At 37.1% G+C, this 22,888-nt stretch overlaps 2 pseudogenes; one reads left to right on the forward strand and one right to left on the reverse strand.

Annotated features, from left to right (window-relative positions):
* Nucleotides 1-763: 763 nt before the first annotated feature.
* On the reverse strand, nucleotides 764-1,692 carry LOC102406870 (annotated as a pseudogene).
* Nucleotides 1,693-19,965: 18,273 nt separating this feature from the next.
* LOC112584331 lies at nucleotides 19,966-20,901 on the forward strand (annotated as a pseudogene).
* The last annotated feature ends 1,987 nt before the right edge of the window (nucleotides 20,902-22,888 follow it).

The following is a 22,888-nucleotide window of genomic DNA, read 5'->3' on the forward strand; positions in this document are numbered from 1 at the left end:
ACTCATTGGAAAAGACCCTGATGCTGGGAGGGATTGAAGGCAGGAGGAGAAGGGGACGACAGAGGATGAAATGGCTGGATGGCATCACTGACTCGATGGACATGAGTCTGAGTGAACTCCGGGAGTTGGTGAAGGACAAGGAGGCTTGGTGTGCTGCGATTCATGGGGTCGCAAAGAGTGGGACACGACTGAGCGACTGAACTGAACTGAACTGAACTTGTATGCTACATTAAATGTAATTAAGTTAAACATTTTGTAGACTTGATTAATTAAAAATCAAAGATAAAAGATTGAAAAATTAGTGCAATTTGTTTTATATATTAAGAGGAAAAGGAAGTGAGGTGAGGGGGAATGTCTATTGAAAAATATAAAGAAAACTAACTTCACAGAACCAAGAGTTTTGTTAATGAGGCATGGAGGAATTTAAGATGACTATGATAGAAATTAAAGGGGAAAATTGAGGGTAACTATGGATAGGGAGGGCTTCCCTTGTGGCTCAGCTGGTGAAGAATCTGCCTGCAATGCAGGAGACCTGAGTTCAATCCCTGGGTTGGGAAGATGCCCTGGAGAAGGGAAAGGCTACTCACTCCAATATTCTGGTCTAGAGAATTCCATGGAGTCAGAGTCAGACAGGATTGAAGGACTTTCACTTTCACTTCAGGGATAGGGAAGCTACTATTGAACACACTGTTATTATTGAGACACTTGCTGCTTTTCTTTATGTATAATGCAGTATACATAACTTCACTTCTTTGAGAAATATTCACTTCTTTGAGAAAGAAAGAATCCTGTGTATCATATTCACAAAGGCGTTTTTCACTTGTTAGTTCTGTAAAGTGTAGATAAAAAGGTTCAAAAGTGGTGCAACAGAGGTATTGAGCACTGCAATTCCCTTGGAAAAAGATACTCTTTGTTTGACTGATGGTTTAGCATACATGAAGATGCAGCTGCCATAGTATAGAGTTATCACAACCATGTGAGAAGAACATGTTGAAAAAGCTTTTTTCCTCTGATTAGTGGGATGGATTTTTAGAATTGTTTTTGTGATATAGGTATATGATATCATCAATGCGACCACAAGTGTCACCAAAGCTGAAATGTATCCCATCATCTCAAAGATCTCTGTGTCTGAGCAGAAGATCTGCAGGAGGGGAGTTGTGTCACATTAGAAATGGTCAACAGTGTTGGAAGTACAGAAATCAAGATTTAGGCCTAAGAAGAGCGGTGGAAAGATGACAAAGAATCCGGCAAGCCAGCTACAGAAGACAAATTGAATGCAGATTTTATTGTTCATGATGGTTGTGTAATGCAGGTGCTTACAGATGGCACATAGTGGTCATAGGACATAGCTGCCAGCAAGTAAAACTCAGATGCTCCAATAAGGAAAGCAAAGAACACTTGAGCTGCACAGCCATTATAATAAATGGTTTTGTCCCCAGTTGCCATGGTAGCCAGCAATGTAGGGATGCATGTAGTAGTATAGGGGACTTCTAAGAAAGAAAAAATCTGGAGGAATAAATACACTGGGGTCTTGAGATGAGGATCCACCAGGGTAAGTGTGATGATGATCAAATTGCCAGTGATACTTGGTAAGTAAATGAGAAGTAAAAAGATGAACAATGCAATTTTCAATCTTGGGTCATCAGTCAAACCTGCTAGAATAAACATTGGCACTCGTGTATGGTTTCCCATCGTTGTCCTGTACTTTTCCAGGTCTTCATAGTATAAAAGAAAGAAAGAAAATCATGATCCCAATGGAAAAGTAACAGTGATAATTAGTGTTTAAGGTAAAGTTAAGCGAAATGATATTTCAGCTAGAAGAACACTATGCTCATTTTTGTTTTAAAGATGGTTGCACCAGGAAGAAAAACAGTTTGCATTTCCCGAGTATCTGGACAGAGAATTCAATCTTTAATTTGCAGTTCTGCTAAAAATAATCTATACAATAATTGTAATTGTTGATTTTTATGTGAAAAAATTAGAGGGATATTAGACTTTAAATACATGGAAAAACATTTCTCTCTTGATAATCTACTAGAGTATTGATGACTTTCTTTTCTTGTTCAATTAAAGAAATATGCATACTAGAACCAAAATTTAATTTCTATGAAAAGTATATCACCTCCTTCTCAAACTCTTCCAAAAGATTGAAGAGGAAAGAAGACTCCCAGAGTCATACCATAAAGTCACCATCACCCTGATACCAAAACCAAACAAAAACACTACCAAAAAGAAATATCTTTAAAAAAAAAAAGAAATATCTTTGATGAATATAGATGCAAAATTTCTCAACAAAATATTAGCAAAATGAATCCAACAACACATAAAAAAGATCATACACCACAATCAAGTTGAGTTCATCCCTAGGTATCAAGGATGGCTCAACATATACAAATCAATCAATGTGATACACCATGTTAACAAAAGAAATAATAAAAACCACATGCTCATTTCAGTAAATGCAGAGGAAACATTTGATAAAATTCAATGCCCATTTGTGATATAAACTCTTACCAAAGTGAGTATAGAGGGTACATATCTCAACATACTAAATGCTATTTATGACAAACCTACAGCCAATACACTATAATACTGAATAGTGAAAAGTTGAAAGCCTTCCCGCTAAAATTTGAAAGAAAACAAGGATGCCCACTCTCACCACTTCTATTCATTGTAGTATTGGAAGCCCAGCCAGAACACTCAGACAAGAAAAAGAAGTAACAATTATCCAAATTTGAAGGGAAGGAGTAAAATTGTCATTAGATGCAGATGACACGATACTGTATACAGAAAACCCTAAACTATTAGAACTGAAGAACTTCCCTGGTAGCTCAGCAGGTAAAGAATCCGCCTGCAGTGCAGGAGACCCCACTTCTATTCCTGGGTTGGGAAAGTCCCCTGAGAAGTGGTAAGCTTTCCACCTCATTACTCTTGGGCTTCCCTGGTGGCCCACATGGTAAAGAATCCACCTGCAATGAGGGAGACCTGGGTTTGATCCCTGGGTTGGGAAAAGCCCCTGTAGAAGGGAATGGTGATCCACTCCAGTATTCTTGCCTAGAGAATCCCCATGAACAGACGGGCTACAGTCCATGGAGTTGCGAAGAGTCAGACATGACTGAGCAACTAAGCACTGCACAGCATCGCAGAAACTATTAGAACTGAAAAACTATTGGCACTAAAAAATGAATTCAGCAAGGTAGCAGGATACAAGACTAACATACAGAAATCAGTTGCATTTCTTTATGCCAACAATGAAATATCAGAGAGTGTAAAAATCAATCCTTTTTAAGAAAGAGGGAGGAGGGAGGAGGGTTCAGGATGGGGAACACATGTATACCTCAGTCAGATTCATGTTGATATATGGCAAAACCAATACAATATTGTAAAGTTAAAAAATAAAATGAAAAAAAAATACATGTAAATTAAAAAAATAAAATGACAATTAAAAAAAAAAAAACAGAAAGTGAAGATACTCAGTCATGTCCAACTTTGGCATCAGGTGGCCAAAGACCTTATAGGCTTTTGTACAGCAAAGGAGAACTCAAACAAAATGAAAAGACAACCTATTCACTGGGAGGAAATATCTGCAAATGATGTGACTTATAAATACTTTTTAATTACCAAAATATACAAATAGCTCATACAACTAAACAACAACAAAAAGTAACCCAATTGAAAAATATGCAGAAATCCTTAATAGACATTTCTGCAAGGTAGTTATACAGAGGGCCAACAGACATGAAAAGATACTCAATATCACTAATCACCAGAGAAATGCAAATTAAAACTATAATGAGGTACCATCTCACACAGGTCTGAGTGGCCTTCATTGAAATGTCCATAAATAACAAATGCTGGAGAGGATGTGGAGACAATGGAACCCTTCTACACTGTTAGTGGGGATGTAAATTGGTACAGCTCATATGAAAAACAGTATGAATGTTCCTCAGAAAACTAGCATTGCCATATAATCTGGTAATCTCACTCCTGAGCATATAGATTAGCTGGGGAAAATGAAAATTCTAATTAGGGAAGATACATGCACCCTAATGTTCATAGTAGCACTGTTTGCAATAGTCAAGACATGGAAATAACCCAGGTGACAATCAACAGATGAATGGATAAAGAAGATGTAATATATATACACACACACACACACATATATATAACAGAATAGTACTCAGTCATAAAAAAGAAGGAAATATTGTCATTTGCAGCAACATGATGGACCTAGAGATGATCATACTTAAATGAAATGTCAGAAATAGAAAGACAAATACCATATGGTGTCACTTATATGTGGAGTCTAAAATATGTTACTAATGAACTTATTTCCAACAGACATAGAGAACAGATTTGGGGTTGCCAAGAGTGAGAGGAAGTGAGGGTGGGATGAATCAGAAATTTGAGATTAGAAGATGCAAACTAATATACAACATACAATAAACAAGATCCTACTGTATTACACAGAGAACTGTATTCAATATCTTGTGATAAACTATAATGGGAAATAAGAAAAAGAATGTACATATATATTAATATATACATTAAATTATATATATTTTATACATTCAGTTATATAACTGAATCAGTTTGCAGTACAGTGAAAATTAACATGTAACTCAACTATACTTCAACAAAATAAAATTTAAAACTAGACCTATGATAATGATCCTCAAGTCCCACTTCTGGACATATATCTGGAGAAAAATCTAATTCAAAAAGATACATGATGAACTTCAGTATTCATCACAGTGCTACTTATAATAGCCAAGACATGGCTGTTCAGGCTTTGACAGCTAGAAAATTGGAAATCAGTATTAAGTTGGAAAAACTGTATTTTCCAAAGTTTTTCTCTTAAAAGTACAACATTTTGTACAAGTAATTATAGGACAAATTATAGTGTATTTCTTTTACAAAATAAAAGATTAATGGTATCTCTAAAAAAAATTTCCTGTCTCAATATGTTCACCATCAAACACATAAAATGATTAAGGTTTGGTGATGGTCACTAGATTAAGGCTTTTCTGTATTGAGGATGTCAAAGTTATTATTTCCAATCTCTAAAACACACATTATTATTTAAAAAGCATGTCTATAGATAAAAATATCATAAAAAGACAAATAAAAGCTGTTTCCAATAGTAGCTAAAGGAGTTTGTGGGAAGAGTTTATAATAAAAAATATGACATGCTGCCAAAATCATGTTAATAATGTAGATTCTGCTGCTAAGTCGCTTCAGTTGTGTCCGACTCTGTGCGACCCCAGAGACGGCAGCCCACCAGGCTCCCCAGTCCCTGGGATTCTCCAGGCAAGAACACTGGAGTGGGTTGCCATTTTTTCCTCCAATGCATGAAAGTGAAAAGTGAAAGTGAAGTCGCTCGTCATGTCCAACTCTTAGCGACCCCATGGACTGCACCCTACCAGGCTCCTCCGTCCATGGGATTTTCCAGGCAAGAGTACTGGAGTGGGGTGCCATCGCCTTCTCCGAATAATGTTGATAGATATGGGTAAAAAAGATATGATTTTTTTCATAGACATTCTTTTTATATTCACACAATTATAGAGCAAGCTACTATAGAGTTTTCTTCATTTTCAGACACAATTCAGTGGAAACAATTGCAGGCATATGTATATATAAAACACTTAACTCAGAATTTTACTGTGTCAAATCATTTCTTGTTTGAACTTCAATAATCACACACACCAACTAATCCCAATACACAGTGTAAAAGAATTACAAGGCTCACATTACAAAACCATTAGATGCTGGCCCTATGAATGCAATGATGTCTAGTTGTGTTAGATATTGTGAAGATCAGATAAATTTTAAAGGAAACTTTTTTTAGTAGTAAATTACCAATACAGTATTGTAAAGTTGCTGCTGCTGCTGCTAAGTCGCTTCAGTCATGTCCGACTCTGTGTGACCCCTGAGAAGGCAGCCCACCAGACTACCCCGTCTCTGGGATTCTCCAGGCAAGAACACTGGAGTGGGTTGCCATTTCCTTCTCCAATGCATTAAGGTGAAAAGTGAAAGTGAAGTCGCTCAGTCGTGTCCGACTCTTAGCGACCCCATGGACTGCAGCCCACCAGCCTCTTCCATCCATGGGATTTTCTAGGCAAGAGTACTGGAGTGGGGTGCCATTGTCTTCTCCGATTGTAAAGTTAAAAAATAAAATAAAAAAAAATAAATAAATTACCACTCTATTCCATATGTTTTCTTTTACCATTTTCCCTAAATCAAACTGTAAGAGGTTTAGAATAAAGAAGTTAATACTTATGGCAAAAACAGACCAAAAGTAGGTTAAAATGTATCTGAAAAAGAAAATATGGTTTTTAAATTTTATTTGTGTGCTCAGGTGCTCAGCCATGTCCAACTCGGTGGCCTGATGAACTGTATCCCTCCACACTCCTGTTCATGGAGTTTTCCAGGCAAGAATACTGGAGCAGGTTGCCAGTTCCTACTCCAGGGGATCTTCCTGATCCACGGATCAAGCCTGCCTCTCTTGCATCTCCTGCATAGGTACATGGATTCTTTATCTCTAGTGCCACCTTTTCGGAGAAGGCAATGGCACCCCACTCCAGTACTCTTTCTTCCCTGGAAAATCCCATGGACGGAGGAGCCTGGTAGGCTGCAGTCCATGGGGTCGCTAAGAGTTGGACACGACTGAGCGACTTCACTTTCACTTTTCACTTTCATGCATTGGAGAAGGAAATGGCAACCCACTCCAGTGTTCTTGCCTGGAGAATCCCAGGGACGGGGTAGTCTGGTGGGCTGCCTTCTATGGGGTCGTACAGAGTTGGACACGACTGAAGCGACTTAGGAGGAGCAGCAGCAGCAGCAGCAGTGCCACCTTTTAGACATATCAATTCTTTTCATCTGTTTGTGCCAGGAGCCGGTGAGGCATTCCACTCGTGACAAAGGTCATGAGGAAGGAGGCTTGGCATATGCAAAGTCGGGATCGAACCTCAGGAGTCCCCCTGGATATTCTCGAGCATCTACCCCCCAAAAAACAGAGTCTGCCTACTTTATTGCTTTGTGCTCTCACCTCTGACTTTACTGGGGACTGTCCCCCACCACCATCTCACTCTCTCTGTCAAAGAGTTAACTTACAGCTCCAATTAATAAAGTTCCTGGGCAATTAGGAGTGTTTAAATCCAAACCCCTCAGATAGCTCTTTAACTCGCCTGACAAGTTTACCCGGTCTCCTACAGCTATGCATACGATTGTTTACAGTCTCCCAGCCTCGAGAGGCATGGGAAGCTTAAGATATTCAAATAGCTTAGAGCCTCTCAGAGAGTTAGAAACTGTCGGAATAAACTAGTAAAGGATTTCATTGATGAGCCAATGCTTGCTGCCAAGTTTCCACATCCCCTGAATTGTATCCTTGAATGTGTATTAATTAATATAGTTGGTATGTAGAAAAAAATAAGTAGTGGCTTTAGTGTTAGCAACTTTAGACCCTTAAGATAATAAATTCTTTCCTTTGTTGTAAACCCATTACGCCTCTGCCCTATAGGAATGCAATTTTATCTAACACCTTCGGAAGATGGCGCCAAACCTTAAAATAATTACTCTTAGAGAAAATAAGTCTTACAGTTGATAAACCTTTGTCAAGAGTCATAAAATGTTAATAGGCCTTCTGGCCAGAAGATGATGTAAATCACCTAAACCATTTGTATATGATAAATTTGCAGGAAAGAAACCCTAGTTTTTGATAAGAATCAAAGACTGCTGACTTTGCATCCCCTATTATCCTCTATGTGTAACTTAGGGTATAAAAGCCCCTGTTGAAAATAAAGCTACAGGCCTTGCTCACCAAAACTTGGTCTCCCCATGTCATTTTTCTTCTCAATTTCCAGCTGAGTCTCCATCTGGAGCATGGAAATCCTCTGCGACCATTTATTTGCCTGGGCTTCTAAGACCCACTTGAGAAGGTGTCTAAGGTGGGGCACCTTCCGCTATTCGAGAGGGTGCCTGTGGCCTCCGTGGTCAGAGCTAACCTGGTGTCACAGATTATATTGATTTCCCGTGTAAACCAAGCTACTCAGCCTCTTTTCTCCACTGAATTTTCCTACTGAGCTATCCTCATTCTATTATTCTTTATATCTTTGATGAATAAATAAATAAATAGGTCGCCAACACCATCTCCCCTTCGAATATCCTGGATCAGGCAGGGCTGGGCCTCAGCATGTTTGGACTCAAGTAGTCTGCCAAAAACACTTAAAAACTCAAATATTTTTTGAGAGAAGATATATATACACAGATTTATTCAGAAAAAGTCATCTCTACCTCAATATTTAATTTTTTTATCATCATACTGAACAGAGCATGCTGATATTTTATTCTTTTCTGGATCTCACTCCAGCCCTCAGTGAATGATTGTTTTTTTATAATATATTTTTGGCAAATTTGTAAATGTAAATACTTTGTAATTAAAGCTTATTTTCAGATTTTTTGACTAATGTATTGCATTTGCCCATTACAATTTGCTTATATATGCATTGAATATATTTCTAAGTATTACCTACTATGCCATATAAAATTATTCAACACTTGATCCCTTGGAGTATTTATACTCCTGTGCCCCAAAGGAAAATAACTAATAATTATGAAGAAATCTTATGAGGATATGAAATCTAAGAAACCCATTCCTAAAGGATCACAAATTTATATGTTATACAAGAGTTCTCTCTATGCACTAAATATTTGAAAAGATATAATTATATATATATATATATATATATATATTCTTTTTTTATGTTACTTTAAACTATGCCTCCAGAGAATTCAGTTTTGATTCCTCTGTTTGCCCTCCCACGCATTCATGTTTTGAAATCCTAAATACATAGATAATGTTTTGGAAACAGAAAAAGGAAAAAACGAATCATTCTTATTGGTAATAAAAAGTGACCATGTAAGTCAGTGTAAGAATTTAGCCTGTCATAGAAAAGAGTTGTGCCTTATACTGAATGCACCATTATCAATTCTCTAGACATTTCATGTTCTGTATGCAATTCCATCTCTATTCTAAAAGCTTCCTTTCATTAGTGTTTGTGTTATTTTTTATTCAGTCTTAAATTGATATTTCCTAATAAGTAAGCATTATCCACTTCTTCTGTGTTAGTGAAATATTTATTTATGTCTCTCACCAGACTTCCTTGCAACTTGTGGCCCAGTGAATAAATTCTGTCTGAAGAATGTAAATCAAGATACTTTGTGCAAATTCCAGGAATTATTCTTTGATAAACAGTGTTCTCCCTTTTCCTCCTCTCTAGCCTATCTCACTGTTGCTATGCAGATGTGATGGCTAGCTATTTGGCACATTGATGATGAGTAATTACAGTAGGAATGGTGAATAAACAAGATATTAATAGAACTCATCCAGCTTCCTGACAGCATTGCAGGGATATTAGCTTAGAACCTCTAAGTCTTCATTGAATATTTTCATCCTACCAGTCTGAACATTTCAAAGGGACAAAAATAAATTTTTTTGTTTGTTTAAACTGCTATAATATTTGTCTTTCTCATACCCTACCAAGTCTCTGTTACACACTTCAGTTATAAACCAATTTGGCATCTGTTGAAAAGTCCCATACATAATTTATACTGTTGACAGCTTCTTGGAGAGCAAATATGTTAATGGAAAATACTCTTAATTTTATTTTATCTGAAAATATCTTTATTTCCCCTTCATTTTTGAAGGGTAGTTTCACTGTACAGAATTCTGGGTTGACAATTTTTTTTTTTTCTTTCAGAACACTATAAAGATTCCCTTTTGTTTTCTGGCCTCCAGTGTTTGTGAAGAAGTTAGAAATTTTTTATGCCATTGTTCCCCAGTGTTCATAGTATGTAATTAGTCTTTCTTTTCCAGCCACATTAAATATTTTCTCATTATCTTTGGTGTTTAGTAGTTGGATCGTGAGATGCTTAGGTCTTTTGTTATACTTGGGATTAGTCTGACTTTTGATTATGTAAATGTATGCTGTTCTTCAAATGCAGGAACTTTGAAGCCATTGGTTCTTCAAAATTGTTAAATGTTCAAGTTACCCATTCAGTTCAGTTCAGTTCAGTTCAGTCACTCAGTCATGTCCGACTCTTTGCGACCCCATGACCTGCAGCACGCCAGGCCTCCCTGTCCATCACCAACTCCCGGAGTTCACTCAAACTCACGTCCATTGAGTCAATGATGCCATCCAACTATCTCATCCTCTGTGGTCTCCTTCTCCTCCTGCCCTCAGTCTTTCCCAGGATAAGGGTCTTTTCCACTGAGTCAGCTCTTCTCATCAGGTGGCCAACGTATTGGAGTTTCAGCTTCAACATCAGTCTTCCCAATGAACACCCGGGACCGATCTCCTTTAGGATGGACTGGTTGGATCTCCTTGCAGTCCAAGGGACTCTCAAGAGCCTTCTCCAACATCACAGTTCAAAAGCATCAATTCTTGGGCACTCAGGTTTCTTTATAGTCCAATTCTCACATCCATACTTGACCACTGGAAAAACCATAGCCTTGACAAGACAGACCTTGGTTGGCAAAGTAATGTCTCTTCTTTTTAATATGCTGTCTAGGTTGGTCATAACTTTCCCTCCAAGGAGTAAGTGTCTTTTAATTACATGGCTGCAGTCATCGTCTGCAGTGATTTTGGAACCCAGAAAAATAAAGTCGGCCACTGTTTCCAATATTTCCCATTCTATTTGCCATGACGTGATGGGACCTGTGCCATGATCTTAGTTTTCTGAATGTTGAGCCTTAAGCCAACTTCAGGGAAGGCATTGTATAAATTTCTATTATTTCACTGACAATCTTGTTGGAGTTTCTCTTTAAAAATGTTGAATAAAGCAAAAAAAAAAAAAATAAAGAAGTAATAAAAGAAGGGAAAGAAGAGGGAAAATGAAAGTAAAGATGAAAAAAATAGGGAGTGAAGCAGGGAGAACAATGAAACAGACAGGAATTTGAAGGTAATCTTAGTTGGATCTCAGAATATTACCATTCAAACTTTTAGTAATGATGTTGGATTTGTAATTAATTTTACTAAAACTCAACTAAGAGAATTGGTGCTACTTATTAGCACCAATAGGTTAGCAAAATGAAAGTGAAAAGTGAAAGGATTAGTTGCTCAGTGGTGTCCGACTCTTTGCTGCCCCATGTGCTGTAGCCTATCCAGGTCCTCTGTCCAAGGAATTCTCCAGGCAAGAATATTGGAATAGTCAAAGGTAATTATACTTTATCTTATCTTCAATAGTCTCCTTTTCTTGATGTATATCTGAGTTTCTGACCTATATATCATTTGCCTTTTTCCTGAAGAACTTTATTTAACAGGGCAAGTCTGTTGCAAATGGATTCTCTGTTTTTATTTCTCTTAGCCCACTTGAGCTGCTATAACAAAATATTATAAATTGAGTGGCTTGAACAGCAAACATGTATTTCTCAAAATCCCAGAGGCTGAAAAGTGTAAGATCTGGGTGCTGCAGATTCAGTGTCTAAGGGGTTTCCCAGGTGGCTCAATAGTAAAGAGTCCGCCTGCTAATGCAGGAGATGCAGGAGACTCAGGTTCAATCACTGGGTCAGGAAGATCCCCTAGAGCAGGAAATGGCAGTTCACTTCTGTATTCTTGCTTGGAAAATTTCACGGACAGAGGAGCCTGGTTGGCTACAGCCCACAAGGTCACAAAGTCCTGGACACGACTGAGCACAGCACAGGGCAAGGAGTCCCTGCTACATATTAATAGATTTAATAGTCTTTCCATCATGTCCTCACATGGAAGAATAGATCAAGGATGCTCTCTAGGGCCTCTTTAAATGGGCACTAGTGTCATTTCTGAGGGTCTCTCCTTATAAGCATCACGTTTAAGCCCCACTTCAAATATCATTCCACTTGGTATTCGGTTTCAACATATCAATTTTGTTGTTGTTGTTCAGTCACTAGATTCTGTCCGACTCTGTGACCAGGTGACACAAACATTCCAGTCTATGGCAGTTTCTCTCAGCAAGCTTTTGTTTATTCTTCACCTTTGAAGGATGTTTTATCTGAGTATTTATTTCTTTAAAAAAATTAAGTAGTTCACTCCTCTGTTCTTGCTTTCAGTTTCTGATGAGAAACTAAACTCCTATTCAATTTCTCTTTAGAGATTTTTTTTTTCTGGCTTTTTTTTCCAAGATTTTTCTTTGCATCCAGTTTTTTTGTGGTTTGAATATGTTATGACTAAGTGTAATTTTATTTAGTTAGTTAGTTTTGTTGGAGGGTGTCATAGGGAGAAGTGAGAAGTGTTTATCCTGTTTGGTCTTGTCTTAAATTTCTAGATCTGAGATTTTGTGTTTGACATTAATGTTGAAAAGTTCTCAGTCATTGTCACTTCAAATATTTCTCTGGCTCTGTTTTTCCTTTGTTCTCCTAGTTTTCCAATAAAACATGTGTTGCATGTTTTGAAATTGTCCATTACTTCTTAGATGCTGGGCTTTTTTTTTTTTCTTTTTGCTTGACTGTTTTTATCCTTTTTCTCTTTGTATTTCAGCTTGGGGATTTTCTATTGACCTGTCTTCAAGCTTGCTAAAGTTTTCCTTGGCTATGTGTAGGAGACAGGAAGAATAAAAGAAAAGCAGGCCCCAGCAAGGGCTGCAAAATAAATTTATAATTATTGATAAACTGGATGCTATAAAGCATGAGACTTTTGGAACAAGTCCAGAGGGAGCAGTTCATAATCTTGAAAACCAGATATGATCCTAGGGTCAGAAATCTGACCCCAGACTGTTTCTCAACTGGCATCGTGGAGTCACATGTTTTACATATCTGGTGGAAAATCTATAGATAAGAATATTAGTCTTAGTTACTGATTTGTTATTGATTACTATTTCCTAATTACTCAATGGTTAATGATCATTTTGTTCTTTGGCCCTGAAGGCCACATGAGTTATATTTTAACTCCCCGCATATTCTTTCATTCACGGCTGAAAGTATAATAAAGCTGGCTTGGATTCAGTTTCAGCACCTTCACCTTGGAGTGATGTTGGTCCCCTGATCCTACTTTTCTCTGGATTCTTGTGTCTCATTTCTCATTCTCTCGCCTTATCGCACTTTTGGAAACTCTGCTTGTCTAGCTACTCTCGATAGCAATGTTCAGTCTACTAATGAGTTCATAAAAGGCATTCTTTATTTTCACTATATGTTTGTTAAGTCACCTCATTCGTGTCTGATTCTTTGCAACACTTTGGACCATAGCCTGCCAGGTTCCTCTAATCCAGGCAAGAATACGGCGTGGGTTGCTATGCCCTCCTCCAGGGGCTCTCGACCCAGGGATTGAACCCATGTCTCTTATGTCTCCTGCATTGGCAGGTGGGGTCTTTACCACTAGTGTCACCTGGGAAGCCCTCTTTTCACTCTACTTTTTTCAATACTGACATTTTGTTTTGATTCTTTCTTAGAGTTTTCTTCTCTCTGGTTATATTTTCATGGAGCTCTTCATGTTTATCTAGATTTTCCATTATAGCCTTTAACACATTAATTTTAACATCAGTTCTGTGATTCTGTTTTTGGTGATTGCCTTCCCACTTCCATCTGTAGTTGTTTTCTCCTTTTGGTATGATTTGTAATTTTGTGTTGAAGGCAGGAAATGATCTGTCTAGTAACAGGAACTAAGGTAAATAGGCCTTTAATGTGAGGTATTCTGTTGATCTTGCTAGAAGTAGGTTTTATTTAGTGGTTGCTATGGCAATTGGTGCTAGCAGGGTCGAATTCCTCTAGCATTCTTTATTGTGAATCTCTTGTTGATTTGGGGTTTTCTTAAGCACTCCTCTTCAGAAAGTGTCTGCATCTTGCACTCTTTCAGCTGTAATTCAGTTGTACCAGAGCTCTGTTGATGTTGTATCAAGCTGTGGGAGAGGGTAAGCATTCTATAACTTTATAATGAAATCTGATTGTATTAGGCCTATTTTATAGGGCTATCATCATCACAGTGTCTCTGGTGATCCAACTGTTTTCCACTTTTAGGCAGGACAAGAGTGTTCGGGGCTAGAGTGTGAGAGATGCCCTTTCATCAGGTGTGATAGTCTTCTGGTAGTCTTGTGCTGTGGAGAGTAGACCTTTATATATGGAAATGCTCTGGTAACATTTCGTGATAACTCATCTCTGTTCCACTCTAGAATCAAAAGGGGATCATCCCTTGCTTTTCACTCTGAGAATTTGGTGGAGTCCTAGAAGTAAAACCCACAGCAATCCTGCTCTGCTGCCTAAGAAAACAGCTTCTAAGAGTTTCTCACTTTTCACACTACCCCACAAGCATTCCCCTGTAGACATTCAGCATGTATAAATTTATCAATTTGAAGAACTAAAGCATTCCTGTCAGCTTATGGCTTTGACTCCAAATAAGCAGGTCTTGGCTCCCTCTCTCTAGGTGGGCCTGTTTCTCCTGATTTTGCTGTGGTGGTTTGCCTTGCTACCTCAGTTCTCTAATAGGTACAAGAAAGCCATTGATCTTCAATTTTTTTCTGCTTTTTCTGGTAATAGAGACATGAGTGATGACTTCTCAGATCTTTACGTGTTGAATTAAAACTGGAAATCTTCCAGGTGTGCTCTGAACCTAATTCTTAACCCTTCATATACTCACATTTATATTTATGTATCTTGATTACAGTTTTATGCTCATTACATAGAAGCATGCTTGACACATTTCAAGCACATGGCAAATATGTATTCAAGGAAGGAATGAATAAATTTCTAAATAGATGAAGGTAAAAAGAGTGCATGGTGACTTCAATACAGTGTATTTTGTTGAGAAACTCCTGAGAATGTAGTTAAAGGAGATAGGAAAAAAGTCTGTATCCATATTGACATCTCTTTGGTTGATTGTTTACTAACAAACCAAAGATCCACAGGGAAACTATGCCTTTGAATCTGAATGTCTTGGAGAAATTTTTTTACTCTTTAGGATATTTCCTGGAAATAAACAACCCTAATCACTTGCTAGGATAAACAGTTGTTTAATTATAGTGCTATGCTGTATTATTATTAACTTAAATATTGTGAATATAAAGAATAAAGGAGATATTTGGATAGTCTATAAATTGCTGATCGGAGCTACAAATGGCTAATCACAAAATGTCTACATGTGTTAAATTTATTTTATTTATTTTATTTTTTAACTTTACAATATTGTATTGGTTTTGCCATATATCAACATGAATCTGCCACAGGTATACACGTGTTCCCCATCCTGAACCCTCCTTCCTTCTCCCTCCCCTTACCATCCCTCTGGGTCATCCCAGTGCACCAGCCCCAAGCATCCAGTATCATGCATCGAACCTGGACTAGTGACTTGTTTCACATATGATATTATACATGTTTCAATGCCATTCTCCAAAGTCATCCCACCCTCTCCTTCTCCTACAGAGTCCAAAAGACTATTCTATACATCAGGGTCTTTTTTGCTGTCTCATATACAGGGTTATTGTTACCATCTTTCTAAATTCCATATATATGCGTTAGTATACTGTATTGGTGTTTTTCATTCTGGCTTACTTCACTCTGTATAATCGGCTCCAGTTTCATCCACCTCATTAGAACTGGTTCAAATATATTCTTTTTAATGGCTGAGTAATACTCCATTGTGTATATGTACCACCACTTTCTTATCCATTCATCTGCTGATTGACAACTAGGTGGCTTCCACGTCCTGGTTATTATAAATAGTGCTGCGATGAACATTGGGGTACACGTGTCTCTTTCAATTCTGGTATCCTCAGTCTGTATGTCCAGCAGTGGGATTGCTGGGTCATAAGGTAGTTCTATTTCCAGTTTTTTAAGGAATCTCCACACTGTTCTACATAGTGGCTGTACTAGTACGCATTCCCACCAACAGTGTAAGAGGGTTCCCTTTCCTCCACACCCTCTCCAGCATTTATTGCTCGTAGACTTTTGGATTGCAGCCATTCTGACTGGTGTAAAATGGTACCTCACTGTGGTTTTGATTTGCATTTCTCTGATAATGAGTGATGTTGAGCATCTTTTCATGTGTTTGTTAGCCATCTGTATGTCTTTGGAGAAATGTCTGTTTAGTTCTTTGGCCCATTTTTTGATTGGGTCATTTATTTTTCTGGAATTGAGCTGTAGGAGTTGCTTGTATATTTTTGAGATTAGTTGTTTGTCAGTTGCTTCATTTGCTATTATTTTCTCCCATTTGAGTTTTAAAAATTACCTATTTCACTGTGACACCATGGAAGAAAAAAAAAATCTGAGTGCTTCATTCTTCAACAGAAATATAAGGAATGTGAACATTAACAGCACATTTTTTTTTTTTTTTACCTAAGTAATTCTATTTATTTACCTTTATGAGAAACGCTGGGCTGGAAGAAACACAACCTGGAATCAAGATTGCTGGGAGAAATATCAATAACCTCAGATATGCAGATGACACCACCCTTATGGCAGAAAGTGAAGAGGAACTAAAGAGCCTCTTGATAAAAGTGAAAGAGGAGAGTGAAAAAGTTGGCTTAAAGCTCAGCATTCAAAAACTAAGATCATGGCATCTGCTCCAATGGCAAATAGATGGGGAAATAGTGGAAACAGTGTCAGACTTTATTTTTTGGGCTCCAAAATCTCTGCAGATGGTGATTTCAGCCATGAAATTAAAACATGCTTACTCCTTGGAGGGAAAGTTATGATCAACCTAGATAGCATATGAAAAAGCAGAGATATTACTTTGCCATCAAAGGTCTGTCTATTCACAGCTATGGCTTTTCCAGTGGTCATGTATGGATGTGAGAGTTGACTGTGAAGAAAGCTGAGCACTGAAGAATTGATGCTTTTGAACTGTGGTGCTGGGCAAGGCTCTTGAGAGTCCCTTGTGCTGCAAGGAGATCCAACCAGTCCATCCTAAAGGAAACCAGTCCTGGGTGTTCATTGGAAGGACTGATGCTGTGGCTGAAACTCCAATCTTCAGCCACCTCATGTGAAGAGTTGACTCATTGGAAAAGACCCTGATGCTGGGAGGGATTTGGGGGTAGGAAGAGAAGGAGATGACAGAGGATGAGATGGCTGAGTGGCATTATCGACTCAATGCACATGAGTTTGGGTGGACTCTGGGAGTTGGTGATGGACAGGGAGGCCTGGCATGCTGTGATTAATGGGGTCACAAGGAGTCGGACACGACTGAGCGACTGAACTGAACTGAACTGGAAGGTAACAGTTTGTAAGTTTCAGTGTATTTTGCAAACTGATATATAAATCCACATATTATTGAAAATAAATAAAAAATTCTAAGCTTGCTTAGTGTTAATAAATTTAAATTTAATTCTTCGGATTTTATTTTAATTGTAGGTGGCCTGAAATTGATTTATTAAATATCACCATTTTATGGAATTTAGAAAGATGGTAACAATAACCCTGTGTACGAGACAGCAGAAGAGACATTGATGTATAGAACAGTCTTATAGACTCTGTGGGAGAGGGAGAGGGTGGGAAGATTTGGGAGAATGGCATTGAAACATGTAAAATAGCATGTATGAAACGAGTTGCCAGTCCAGGTTCGATGCACGATACTTGATGCTTGGGGCTGGTGCACTGGGACAACCCAGAGGGATGGTATGGGGAGGGAGGAGGGAGGAGGGTTCAGGATGGGGAACAAATGTATACCTGTGGCGGATTCATTTTGATATTTGGCAAAACTAATACAATTATGTAAAGTTTAAAAATAAAATAAAATAAAAAAATAAAATAAAATAAGTTTTATCATGATTTTTAAAGGAGCAAATTTCCTTTCAGTTTTTAATGTAAATACAAATAAGATTAATAAATTTTCTATATATTTTATTTATATAATATATATAAACACTGTTTCAGTGTATATTGAGTATTATGGAGCAATAGGAAAGCTAGGTCCAATTTAATTCTGACTCGGGATGATAGATCTGTTTCTGACTCAAGTGACTATTTCCATTACAATACAGTTAGTTTCCTCAGAGATTATCCCTTAGATTTGGGAAAATGTGTGCAAATACTAGGAAGATGTTATTATATTTTGATACTAAAAGACAGAATCTTCAGAGCCTTAAATATTCCCTGGATAAAACTTTATATTTCATAATGTCTCTGGTAAATTTTTATTAATTCATGAGTTTTCATTCTTATGTAGCTTTGTTGACACTATTTATCCTACATAAAAGGCTTTATTCTACTTCCTACTCTGTCTCCAATGCCCAACTGAGGATCCATCCTCTCTTTAAACATTCTCTCTTGTTCATCTCCCCAACAGTCCCAAGCCCCAGAGAAATCTTCTCTCCTAGTCTCCAATGCCATATAGTAAACTTGAGTCTTATTTATCCTTAAGTTCATGGGGCATTGTATACTGCTACATGCACACATGCATCCTGTCTCCTCAAAACATTCAGTTCAGTCTCTCAGTCGTGTCTGACTCTTTGCAACCCCATGAATTGCAGCATGCCAGGCCTCCCTGTCCATCACCAAATCCCAGAGTTCACTCAAACTCATGTCCGTCGAGTTGGTGATGCCATCCAGCCATCTCATCCACTGTCGTCCCTTTCTCCTCCTGCCCCCAATCCCTCCCAGCATCCCTCAAAACATTGGTAAACTGCAATTCTCTTAGTGTCATATACCTTTACAGTGTACAAGAGTGCATTCTCCATAGACCTATAAAAATTGGTTAATTAATGTCTGTTATTGATGGTGAAGTCACTAAAGAAGCATAAATGATAATGAAGTCATCAAAACATAATTGATAATGAAGTCATCCTCTCAAGGGATGATATGTTTATACCTAGGAGGATCCATGACATTTAACTTAGTACGAGCTTATAAAATTCTCAGCCACATAATCAACTTCATTTCATGTGGCTTGACTTTTGATTTACCATATTTTCAGGGCAGTCAGTATTACCTGTAAGTGTCTGAAACCTTGCTCAGACACAGATCATTAGAGTAAAATTTACTAGAGCTTCTCTTTTTTATTCACCTCAGTAAAGATAAATTACATATTTGCCGCCTTGATCTATAGATCAGTTTAAAAGCCAAGAGGTAAATAGAATTCTTATCTGAAGAGAAATTCAATCTTAATGGTAAGTCTTTGTCTTTACTATCTTCCCTTTCTGCTTTGCCTCTATTCTCCCTTTTCTCTTCCTTTTATTCTTCTACCGTATTTCATTTTCCCTCATGCTGAACCCTTACTAATTTTGCATATTGCTTTATTATTCTCTTCCCATTTTCAGAACTATAATCTGAAGAAACATTAAATCTGATTGATTTTGTTCAAGTCAGGTTCTCTATGTAATCAGATAAGTTTAATATTGGAATAGGCCATGGTAAAAGAGAAGAGTGACAGAAAAAGAGAGGTAGTTGAAATAGGGACAAAATACATTACACTAATTTACAAAACAAATCAGAAAGAACTGTAGGAAATAGTTTTAGTTAGTTGAGTAGATTGGTAAAAGGCCGAACTGAAGAGATATGAACATTATTATACTGAATTATTTCCATTATGTATCTTAAGCCTAAAGCTGGGTTTCTGTTTTCAACCATCATACACATTTATATACCATTTGCTTCTTGCTTCTCTGTTGCTCCCACTGTCAGCTTCTTAAGGCAATGCTATTTATGAAATCATCAGCAAGACTGAGTGTAAGTAATATGATGTGTTCATACTTACATATTAAGAAAAAATCAAATTTTTTCACATACATATTCATCTCTTCACTTCATTATCATAAATATAACTAAACCAGAATATAAAAGTGACATAAGGTACTTTTTTATTTCATCAAATTTGTACAACATATTTGCTTGTACTCAAAAGAAAAGTAACAGCTTTCGCTAGTTTATCTTATCCAAAGTAATCATATCCAAAAAGTACTCCTTTAGCAATTACTAATGTTCTGACATTGTCATCTTCATGTTTTCTGGTCCTTTTGCATAATTTTTTTCTCAATATTTTCACCGGACCAGAAGCAGATCAGGAGGCAATAATGGAAAACCGTACATCAGTGACAGTGTTTATCTTAGTAGGATTGACAGAGGACCCCAAATTGAAGATTGTGCTATTTATCTTCCTGCTTCTCACCTATTTGTTAAGCATCTCAGGCAACTTGACTATCATTACCCTCACTTTGCTTGATTCTCATCTCAAGACTCCTATGTATTTCTTTCTTCGAAATTTTTCCTTCTTAGAAATTTCCTATACAACAGTCTGTATTCCCAAATTGCTTGCTAGCATGGCAACTGGTGACAAAACCATTACCTATAACTGTTGTGCAGCTCAGTTATTTTTTGCTTTCCTTCTTGGTGCATCTGAATTTTATCTCCTGGCCGCCATGTCCTATGATTGTTATGTTGCCATCTGTAAACCCTTGCATTATACAACCATCATGAGCAACAAAATCTGTATCCAGCTGGTCCTTAGCTCTTAGATGGCTGGTTTCCTCATCATTTTTCCAGGACTCATTGTAGGCTTAACCTTGGATTTCTGTAACTCCAATGTCATCGATCATTTCTACTGTGACACTGTTCCTCTCCTGCAAATCTCCTGCACAGATACACATTTGTTTGAAATGCTGAGTTTCATCCTAGCCCTGATGACTCTACTGATCACTTTGGTATTAGTGATTCTATCATACACATATATTGCCCTGACAATAATAAAAATTCCTTCTGCCAACCAGAGAAAAAAAGCTTTTTCCACTTGTTCTTCTCACATGATTGTCATCTCCCTCTCATATGGCAGCTGCATCTTTATGTATGTGAAACCCTCAGCCAAACAGAGGATCTCCTTAGTGAAGGGAGTCACGGTTCTCAATACCTCTGTTGCCCCACTTTTGAACCCCTTTATTTATACTCTATGGAACCAGCAGGTGAAGCAAGCATTTAAAAACTTGCTACAAAGATTTCTGTCTTTATTCAAGTAAAATCATAGTGAGTTATATGAGGGAAATTAATAATTAGGGAAAATAGTAAAGGAGGAACTTGGATTTGTTCCCATCTTCCTTATTCTACTACTTATTATTTGTCCTTTCACTTCTTTCTGAAGTGTCATGGTGTTTACATTTAGCTGTTTTATGTCAATCATGTTTTCCATTTAAAAAATCAAAACCTTCTTTTTATGTTCCATTATAAGCATACTCAAATTTGATCTCCTCCACTCCTCATCTTTCACTTAAGTGTAACAAATATTTGAAAGTTTATTTCAATAAAATATATGTATTTCTCATGGAGACTGTAAAGCATTTCTATGTATGTTCAGAAAAAGTTGTTCTCATATTTGAGTTTCTGTAAAAGCTTAATACATTCAAAACAATGATATGATATGGCTTCTTGAGACTATTTATTTATGTCCTGGCTTTATGTCCTTTGCACATTTTTCTATTGTTTTTAAAGAAATATATTAAAAGGGGGACGTTAAGATTAAACTGTTTCTTTTTGTCTTTAGGCAAATAAATTTTTTTTTTTTTTTGTCTTTAGATTTAAAAAAAATCACTCACACTATGCTAGTGTAATAAATAAAAAAATCTTATGGCATATTTCTGTTACATTTTATTCTATGTAGCTAATAAATATTGAGTCATATATGTGTACTGTATCTAGGTAACTTTGATTAAGAATAAAATGCAGCCCAGTGAGATCACATTTAGTACTTTATCAGCTATTCTCTGTTCATTTTGGAACTATGTTCCTTAGATTCTAAGTAATAGCATAAGTATATAACTAAAAATAATAATGTAATGATAACCAGCTTATTTTGAGATATTATAATGTCTAATTGAAAGTATAACTATTGAGTGCAGAGAGTAATGTTAATTATTAATTCATTTATATTATTGCATATATTCACATACACTGTTAGGAAAATAAAAACAAAGTAGAGCACAGGAGTTTTTGTTGTTGTTGTTGTTTTTAAAGAATCATATAATTCAGTTGTAAGTAAGAATAATCATAACAGAAACAAGAAAATCAAATAAATTTATTTAATTGTACTAAGGAATAAGCAACGGTTAGAACTGTACATGGAACAACAGACTGGTTCCAAATTGGGAAAGGAGTACGTCAAGGCTGTATATTGTCACCATGCTTATTTAACTTATATGAAGAGTGCATGTGAGAAATGCCAGGCTGGATGAAGCAAAAACTGAAATCAAGATTGCCGGGAGATCTTTTGGACTCTGTGGGAAGGGGCGAGGGTGGGATGATTTGGGAGAATGGCATTGAAACATGTATAATATCATGTGTGAGATGAATTGCCAGTCCAGGTTTGATGCATGATACTGGATGCTTGGGGCTGGTGCGCTGGGATAACCTAGAGGGATGGTATGGGGAGGGAGGAGGGAGGGAGGTTCAGGATGGGGAACACGTGTATACCTGTGGTGGATTCATGTTGACATCTGGCAAAACCATTACAATATTGTAAAGTAATTAACATCCAATTAAAAAAAAAAGATTGCTGGAAGAAAATCAATAACCTCAGATATTCAGATGACACCATATATATGGCAGAAAGTGAAGAACTAAAGCACCTCTTGATGAAAGTGAAATAGCAGAGTGACAAAGTTGGCTTAAAACTCAACACTCAGAGAACTAAGATCATAGCATCTGGTCCCATTACTTAATGGAAAACAGATGGGGAAGCAATGGAAACAGTGATAGACTTTATTTTTTGGTGGCTCCAAAATCATTGCAGATGGTAACTGTAGCCATGAAATTAAAAGATGATTGCTCCTTGGAAGAAAAGTTATTACCAAACTAGATAGCATATTTAAAAGAAGAGACATTATTTTGCCAAAGGTCTATCCAGTCAAAGCTATGATTTTTCCAGTAGTCATATATGGATATGAGAGTTGGACTATAAATAAAGCTATGTGCTGAAGATCTGATGCATTTGAACTGTTGTGTTGGAGAAGA

This window comes from Bubalus bubalis, chromosome 4 (assembly GCF_019923935.1).
Source record: "Bubalus bubalis isolate 160015118507 breed Murrah chromosome 4, NDDB_SH_1, whole genome shotgun sequence".
Classification (NCBI taxonomy): Eukaryota; Metazoa; Chordata; class Mammalia; order Artiodactyla; family Bovidae; genus Bubalus; species Bubalus bubalis.